Raw genomic sequence first — 8,372 nt, forward strand, 5'->3', positions numbered from 1 at the left:
AGGAGGAAGACGACGACGACGACTCCACAACCGCTGAGAGTTCTGGGAGAGGAGGTGGACATGGTGGAGGAGTACAAGTACCTGGGTGTGTCCATCGACAACAGACTGAACTGGAAGACCAACATCAATGCTGTCTACAAGAAGGTGATGAGTCGACTCTTTTTCTTGAGGAAACTTCGATCCTTCAATGTGTGCAGCAAGATGTTGGAGATGTTTTACCAGTCTGTTATGGCCAGTGCATTGTACTTCACTGGGGTCTGCTGGGGGAGCAGCATTGGAGCCGGTGACACCAACAGACTTAACAAACTGGTTAAGAAGGCCGGCTCCATCATCGGCTACAAACTAGATAGTCTGGAAAAGGTGGTGGAGAGGAGGACGCTGAACAAACTATTGTCCATCTTGGATAATCCTGTCCACCCTCTCCACCTGCTGCAGGGACAGCGGAGCACTTTCTCTAAAAGGTTCCTCCAGCTCCGCTGTCACAAGGACAGATACAGGAGATCATTCCTGCCCACTGCCATAAGACTTTACAATAACTCACCTCTGGCAAAATCCATCACAGTACAATAACACTGTTGACTGTTTTTCTTGGTTGCTTGTATACTATATGTATATATATAGATATATACTGTACTGTATGTGTATATATAGACATATATATATGTTGACTGTGTTTATTGGTTTGTTGTATATAATATATATATATAATGTACTGTATATATACTGTATGTACTGTGCATTTTATATTTTATATTTATATTTTTTACTGCTATTTTATTTTATTGCTTTTCTATTATATTATTCTATTCTATTATTATTTTTATTCTATTGTTTCTATTATTGCTTCTGTATGTATGCTGCTGTGGCGAAAAAATTTCCCCTCGGGGATTAATAAAGTATATACCTACCTACCTACCTACCTACAAGTACCTGGGTGTGTCCATCGACAACAGACTGAACTGGAAGACCAACATCAACGCTGTCTACAAGAAGGGGATGAGTCGACTCTTTTTCTTGAGGAAACTTCGATCCTTCAATGTGTGCAGCGAGATGTTGGAGATGTTCTACCAGTCTGTTGTGGCCAGTGCTTTGTACTTCGCTGGGGTCTGCTGGGGGAGCAGCATTGGAGCCGGTGACACCAACAGACTTAACAAACTGGTTAAGAAGGCCGGCTCCATCATCGGCTACAAACTAGATAGTCTGGAAAAGGTGGTGGAGAGGAGGACGCTGAACAAACTATTGTCCATGTTGGATAATCCTGTCCACCCTCTCAACCACCTGCTGCAGGGACAGCGGAGCACTTTCTCTAAAAGGTTCCTCCAGCTCCGCTGTCACAAGGACAGATACAGGAGATCATTCCTGATACAGGAGATCATTCCTGATACAGGAGATCATTCCTGATACAGGAGATCATTCCAGATACAGGAGATCATTCCAGATACAGGAGATGGTTCCTGATACAGGAGATCATTCCAGATACAGGAGATCATTCCAGATACAGGAGATCATTCCAGATACAGGAGATCATCCAGATACAGGAGATCATTCCTGATACAGGAGATCATTCCTGCCCACTGCAATAAGACTGTACAATAACTCACCTCTGGCAAAATCCATCACATAACAATAACACTGTTGACTGTGTTTCTTGGTTTGTTTGTATATAATATATATATACATATATAATGTACTGTGTATACTGTGCATTTTATATTTTATATTTTTTTACTGCTATTTACTGCTATTTTATTGCTTTTCTATTATTCTATTCTATTCTATTCTATTATTCTATTCTATTATTTCTATTATTATCTTATTGCTTCTGTATGCTGCTGTAGCGAAAAAAAATTTCCCTCGGGGATTAATAAAGTAAATACCTACCTACCTACCTGCCATAAATCAGCACAGCTGCACTTACATATTTAGGACTCCATCTGTATCACTACTGTACCTAGTTAAAGAATGCAGAGCCCTGGTCTGTTAGCAGCTTTTTAGGTGCATCAAATTTGTAAAAGAAATCAAGAATATAATTGGTGACCTCATCTGCTGTTTTGCTCTTTAGTGGGTAACCCTCTGCGGATTTGGTGAAATAATCAACCATTACACAAATATACTTTCCCACAAAGTCCATGCCAACAAGTTCCAGAGGTTCCATTACCTAAAAATGAAAAAGGACAGGTTTAATACAGTAGCTTCTGTGTGTGAAAGATCACAAGAGTATTCCATGATTTACTTTTACTTCTATTGGATTGTAGTCCTTTTTCTCTTTAATATTTGCCTGCTAACTCTGACACTGTGGACACGCTGCAATCTAAATGGTCAAATGAACAGATTAAATTCAAAATTAAGCATGTTAATACTGACAAATAATTATAGGCCGTTACATATCAGCAAAAATAGGCAGTCGAACTGCAAAATTTATGCTGGCTTCTTTAGCACATTTATATGACCTTTATTTAACCAGGTAAAATCAATTGAGAACCAATTCTCATTTACAATGATGACCTGTCAACACAGTCCACATTTAATAACGTCTGTGTTCCGAGCGGTTTCTTTTACGCATCAATCTTCTCCTCACAAAACCCACAAAGTTTGGATCGGGTAACTGGCCTTATATATACGGAGCCAGACCCAACATGCTCCACTTGTGTTCATCAATTATTCAACAGCCCCAGTTGTTCCTTATTTACCACCTGAACACGGTTACACTGAAGAGAACAATTTGCTTATAATTGTGATGTCGTGATCACATGTATAAACTGTAAATACAAACAGAAACTGTGTATGTCTGTAGCCTTTCACATGAATAATTAATTCCATCACTTTTTTTTATATTATTTGTATACTTAAATCTTAAAAACGTAACCTCATAGTTGAGATCCCCAAAAAAAACAATTTTACAAATCACCAAAATCATGAGAGGCTCATATAGTGTTATTTACATTCAACTTCAGGTGTCACAGATTCGGGAGTTTGGACTCAAATGCACAACAAAATGTGAAGTTTGATTCAGGGAGGCTGTGGCTCAGACGGTAGAGTGGGTTGCACACTAATCAGACGGTTGGTGGTTCAATCCCCAGCTCCTCCTGTCCACATGCCTAAGTGTCCTAGAGCAAGACACTGAACCCTAAGTTGCTCCCGATGGTGAACCATCAGTATGTGAATGTGCTCCTGATGGCAGCACCTTGCATGGTGATCTGTCTCATTAGTGGGTGAATGGGAAAACCATGTTAAAGCACTTTGCGACCAAAAGGTGATAAAGCCCTATACAAGTACTTACCATTCCTTTACTATTTTCACATATTTACAGGCAACAGTTGGGAAAAACAAAGTCCAGAAGGAGGAAAAGAGGTCAAACATAAAACCTACTCGACTCAGGATGGAGCGCAGAGACAACCAGCTTGGCGGTAACAATGACGACAATCTGACAAAGGAGGTAGGGAGCATGCAGACTTTATACACAGGAGGTCAGACGTCATAGCTGCCGGCTCATGGGTCTTGGTTACATTAAGATCTAAAAAGCTCCTGTCAAACCTGGAGGAGAGGTTTCTGGTGTACTGCCAGTAGGCGGCGCTGTCCAAAGTCTGGACCAGGACCATGTCATCTGCATATTTAATAAGGCAGAGGTCACTTCTGTTGAACTACATTCATTTGATTATATTGAGAACTGCAGGCAAGATAGTACACATCTCTGAGGACTGCATGTATTCAGAACAAGACAAAAGGAGTGTTTTTGATGCACACACACTGAGAGCGTTCTCCCAGAAACTCCCCAACCCAGAGGCCAGGCTGCTGCTGATCGGGTCACGGAAGCGCTTTAAGAGGAGGTGCAGCTGGACGCTGTGGAAGGCAAAGAAGACACACAAGTGTTAGCTTTGCTTAGATGGCAGTTCATCCAAGAAACTTTATTCAAGAGAGATAACTGCATGTGGCCCATGAACTCAGCTGTTTGAGATGACAGTTCTTTACACACTAGACTCTCCATACATATACTGAGTGAAGGTGTAAGACCTATGAATCTAAAGTCATTGAGGGATGTGGCATGAGGTGTTTATGGTGAAGGGATAATGGTCGCTGTCTTTTAAAGTACAGAGGTTGAAGCTGTTGAAGAACTAAAACCAGGAGAAGAGACCAGATCACGCCCCTTTTAGGTGTTTGGTGTTAAAACTAAAGGTGACGAAGTGTTTTCAGTCAGAGCCCCCAAATTATGGAAGGAGCTGCCTGAGAAAATAAGGTCTGCATGTTATGTGGTGGAGTATTTTTCCAGGACCCAAATGCAAGCACACAGACTCGAGGTATAAGTTCCAAAAATACTGTCTTTATTGTCCCAAAAAACAAACAAAAAAACTACAAACCAAAAGGTGGCACCGAGCGTGTCCACTTTACGTCCAGTCGGGAGGGCAACTCAACCGACAGCTCCAGGGGGACACGGGTAACAGGGCAGCCGGCAGACCAGCGGAAGGGACGGCGTCAACAATCCTCCAAGCCGGGAGGGCAACTCCACCGACTGGTGATTTTGACGGGGATATCCGCAGGAGACACAGAGACCGGAGGAACGGGAACGGGAACAGGACTGACAGAGAGCTGACGGGGAGCAGACGGAAGACGGACGGGCGGCTAACAAAAAATGAACCGACAACCAGAGTTGTGCAGGGGCAGGTTACATATAGTCTGGGGAGGTGATCAGGGAGATGCAGCACACCTGCAGGTGGTGATCAGGGGTGAGTGGCTGCATCTGCTGGGACTGGTGAGGGGCGTGGCCACGGGAGGTGAGGGGCGTGGCCACAGACAAAGACAGGGGACACAGGAGGAGAGGTGATTGGGGGCAAAATGGAGGACAAAACTGAACTCCTGACACTGCAGAGTCAGTGACATCTTTTAAAGCTCTTCTTAAAACATACTTTTATAAGAGAGCTTTTGCTGATTTTAGTGATCAATTCTTATTTTTTTTGTACCCTGTTTTAATTAGTTTTTTATGATTGCTTGATAGGATCTGTTATGAGGTGTGTTGATAAATGGACCCAAATGCAGACACACAGCAAAGTCTCTTTGGAACCAGGTATTTATTTCTCCCAGGCAGTGAGAGCAAACCGGAAAACACACCGCTCCTCCGCGAACGTGGCTGGCAGGCTGACAGACGGACAAGCAGGCAGAACGCAGCGGGGTGTGGCTTCGCTGGGAGAATCCCGAGGTCCTCCTTAGCAAGTGACAGGCTGATGTAGCAGGGTGGGCGGAGCTTCGCTGGGGAAACCCGAGGCTTCCCCACAGCAAGCGGCTGACTGACGTGGCTTGGTGGAAATCCCAAGGTTCTCCACCAGTGCAGCCGGTTGGCAGGATTGACTGTGTGATACCCGAGGATCTTCACAGGATGGCCAAACCTTCAACAGCTGATCGCCGAGGAACGAACTGGAAGGTTTCTTCGTGCAGATGATACCCGAGGCTCGACACTGGATGGCAAGGCAGGGTCGACTGTGTGACGCTCGAAGCTCCACACAGGATTGCCAAGATTGCAGCAGATGACCTCCGTGGAACGATCTGGAATCTTCTTCGTTCAGGTGAATGCCCGTGGCTCGACACTGAATGGCAGACTGATAGTCTGGGACTATGATGGTTGTTGAGGGTAGGGTCCCTGCAGGGTCAATGAAAATGCTAAATGGAAGCCAGACCTGCCTTGTTCAGGGAGGTACTCTACAGTCAGGAGGGCTTTCAGGATCTCAGAGAGTCATGGTGGTCGGCGAGACAACAAGCAGCGTAGGGCAGCTGATCTGTCGCGCTGGAGGTCTACGACACCATTTATCAGCCACTTACCATTCAGTCCTCCAACTTCTGCTCAGAAAGATTAAAACCCATTCACTCCAGGACCCACGTAATCCAAACAACTCACAGGATGGCTGGGTGGGTTAACGATCCAAACTCCATGGACACCATGACCCGTTTTACCCCAACGACTCCCATGAAGCCCAGGTGGATCTCACATGTGATGTCAACAACTCGTCAAGAGGTAGAAGACTGGCAGGGAGTACCAGCCTTTTAATCTCATGTGGGGTCTTTACCACTAACACATTTATATTCAGGTTTTTTTTTTTACTACATAAGACTTACATAACTGCCATAAGTTTATGATAAACTATTTTTTTTCTCTCCATTATGATATTTGGTATAATATGTTAATATATATTCAATCGCTCAACATCTTATCTACGGACTGGCACAACATTTTCTACTGTACATACCATCGATGTTGGTCGTCATCATCATCATCATCATCATCATCATCAACCAACTTTTTATCCAGTGTTAAGATTTTAATTATTCCAATACTTTAATGACCAAAACCTGCAAAACTGATCACATTCCCATCAACCTAAGCTGTAGTGTTGTTTTATGATTATTCAGAAATGTCACAGTTCATCAGCAATGGCCAATGATGGGATCGAACTGACTAAATTCCAGTTTGCTTTACAGACCTAAATACCTTTTATCTCCCCCTCTCATAAAATCCAAAATGCAAAACCATTACTATTTCATGACTTGCCTCCTGGCAACTCAGACTTTTTTTTACAGATTGCTTGTGGACTTAATGCGACCAAGCATAAAAGTCAAAATACATTACGTACATTCTATTGCAGGAACACAAAAGGACCTCATCCTCAATTGACATGGACAGTTTACTGCACAGAGGAAAGAAAGACGATGATAAGCACCAAAGTATGAACTCCTCGTCTAAGTTTTCTCTTTCTTTGAATCAATTAATCATTCATGATGTGTACAAATGTTTGAAATTCATGTGCTGGGTTAATTTCTCTATACTTTGTGCTGTTGGTATGAGTTATTGGTACAATTTCACAGTAGACTGTCGTATCATCTCTTTAACAATTACCCAAAATTCACTGAAGTTCATTCCTGTCCATTTGCTTGGCCAAATTGTGTTATTTTAGTCATTTAATTTGTACTTTGTAGATGAAAAGTTAATAAACATTCACAACAGAACAAGTTGTCGTCCTGTGTCCTTTGAAGTTGAAACCGAGATTGATTTAATTGAGCAGTGATGGCTTCTGATATGTGACTTACTTATTTAGTTTGTCCATTTTTTTTCTTCCACTTCTGGGCTCCAAAATTTTAACCCGTACAAAATTTGTAGTCGTAATTTGGCTCCATTAGCAATTTTGTTCTGATCATGTTAGCATGCTAATGTCATAAAACCCCACTTAGTGTGTGAGTGGTTGTTACAGCATCTTCCTCTGGAGACATTGCTGTTCTGCATTTTGAGTCGGCATCAGCTGGGCACAACCTCGTCCCCATGACTATGCAGGTTTTATGTGCATCAATCAGGTACTTAAATATTTAAGTTGCAGTATCAACTCTGGATCACCTTTAATTTCAAATTACTACAAAAATGGAGACAGGCAGGAGCTTAAGTGTGTGCAACGTGAGTTAAAGAGGAGATTGAAGCAGGCAAAGGAGCACAACAACACCAGAGAGGTTGTGGAGGGGAATAAGGACCATCACTGGCTATGACAAAAAAAAAGAACAGCGAGGTGCCATTAGGTGATGTTGGACAAGGCCATTGAGTTCAACTGGTTCGTCAACAGGTTTGAGACAGCAACCAATGTCCACCCTACTCTGGTACAGCCCCAGAAGTTCCCTCTCCCACCACTTCAACACAGACTGTACATAAAGGTAGAACCACAGACTTTATATAAAGGTAGAACCATAGACTTTATAGAAAGGTAGAGCCACAGACTTTATATAAAGGTAGGACCACAGACTTTATATAAAGGTAGAACCACAGACCGTATACCAAGGTAGAACCACAGACTTCATATAATGGTAAAACCACAGACTGTATATGAAGTTAAAACCACAGACTGTATATAAAGGTAGAACCATAGACTGTATATAAAGGTAGTACCATAGACTGTATATAAAGGTAGAACCACAGACTTTATATAAAGAGAGAACCATAGACTGTACAGTGGGTACGGAAAGTATTCAGACCCCTTTAAATTTTTCACTCTTTGTTTCATTGCAGCCATTTGCTAAAATCAAAAAAGTTCATTTTATTTCTCATTAATGTACACTCAGCACCCCATGTTGACAGAAAAAAACAGAAATGTAGAAATTTGTGCAAATTTATTAAAAAAGAAAAACTGAAATATCACATGGTCATAAGTATTCAGACCCTTTGCTGTGACACTCATATTTAACTCACATGCTGTCCATTTCTTCTCATCCTCCTTGAGATGGTTCTACTCCTTCATTGGAGTCCAGCTGTGTTTAATTAAACTGATTGGACTTGATTAGGAAAGGCACACACCTTTCTATATAAGACCTTACAGCTCACAGTGCATGTCAGAGCAAATGAGAATCAT

The sequence above is a fragment of the Brachyistius frenatus genome, unplaced genomic scaffold (genome assembly GCF_029030835.1).
Source record: "Brachyistius frenatus isolate BFR_SWC_R1_liver_20210118 unplaced genomic scaffold, ASM2903083v1 Contig_494, whole genome shotgun sequence".
NCBI classification, from domain to species: Eukaryota; Metazoa; Chordata; class Actinopteri; family Embiotocidae; genus Brachyistius; species Brachyistius frenatus.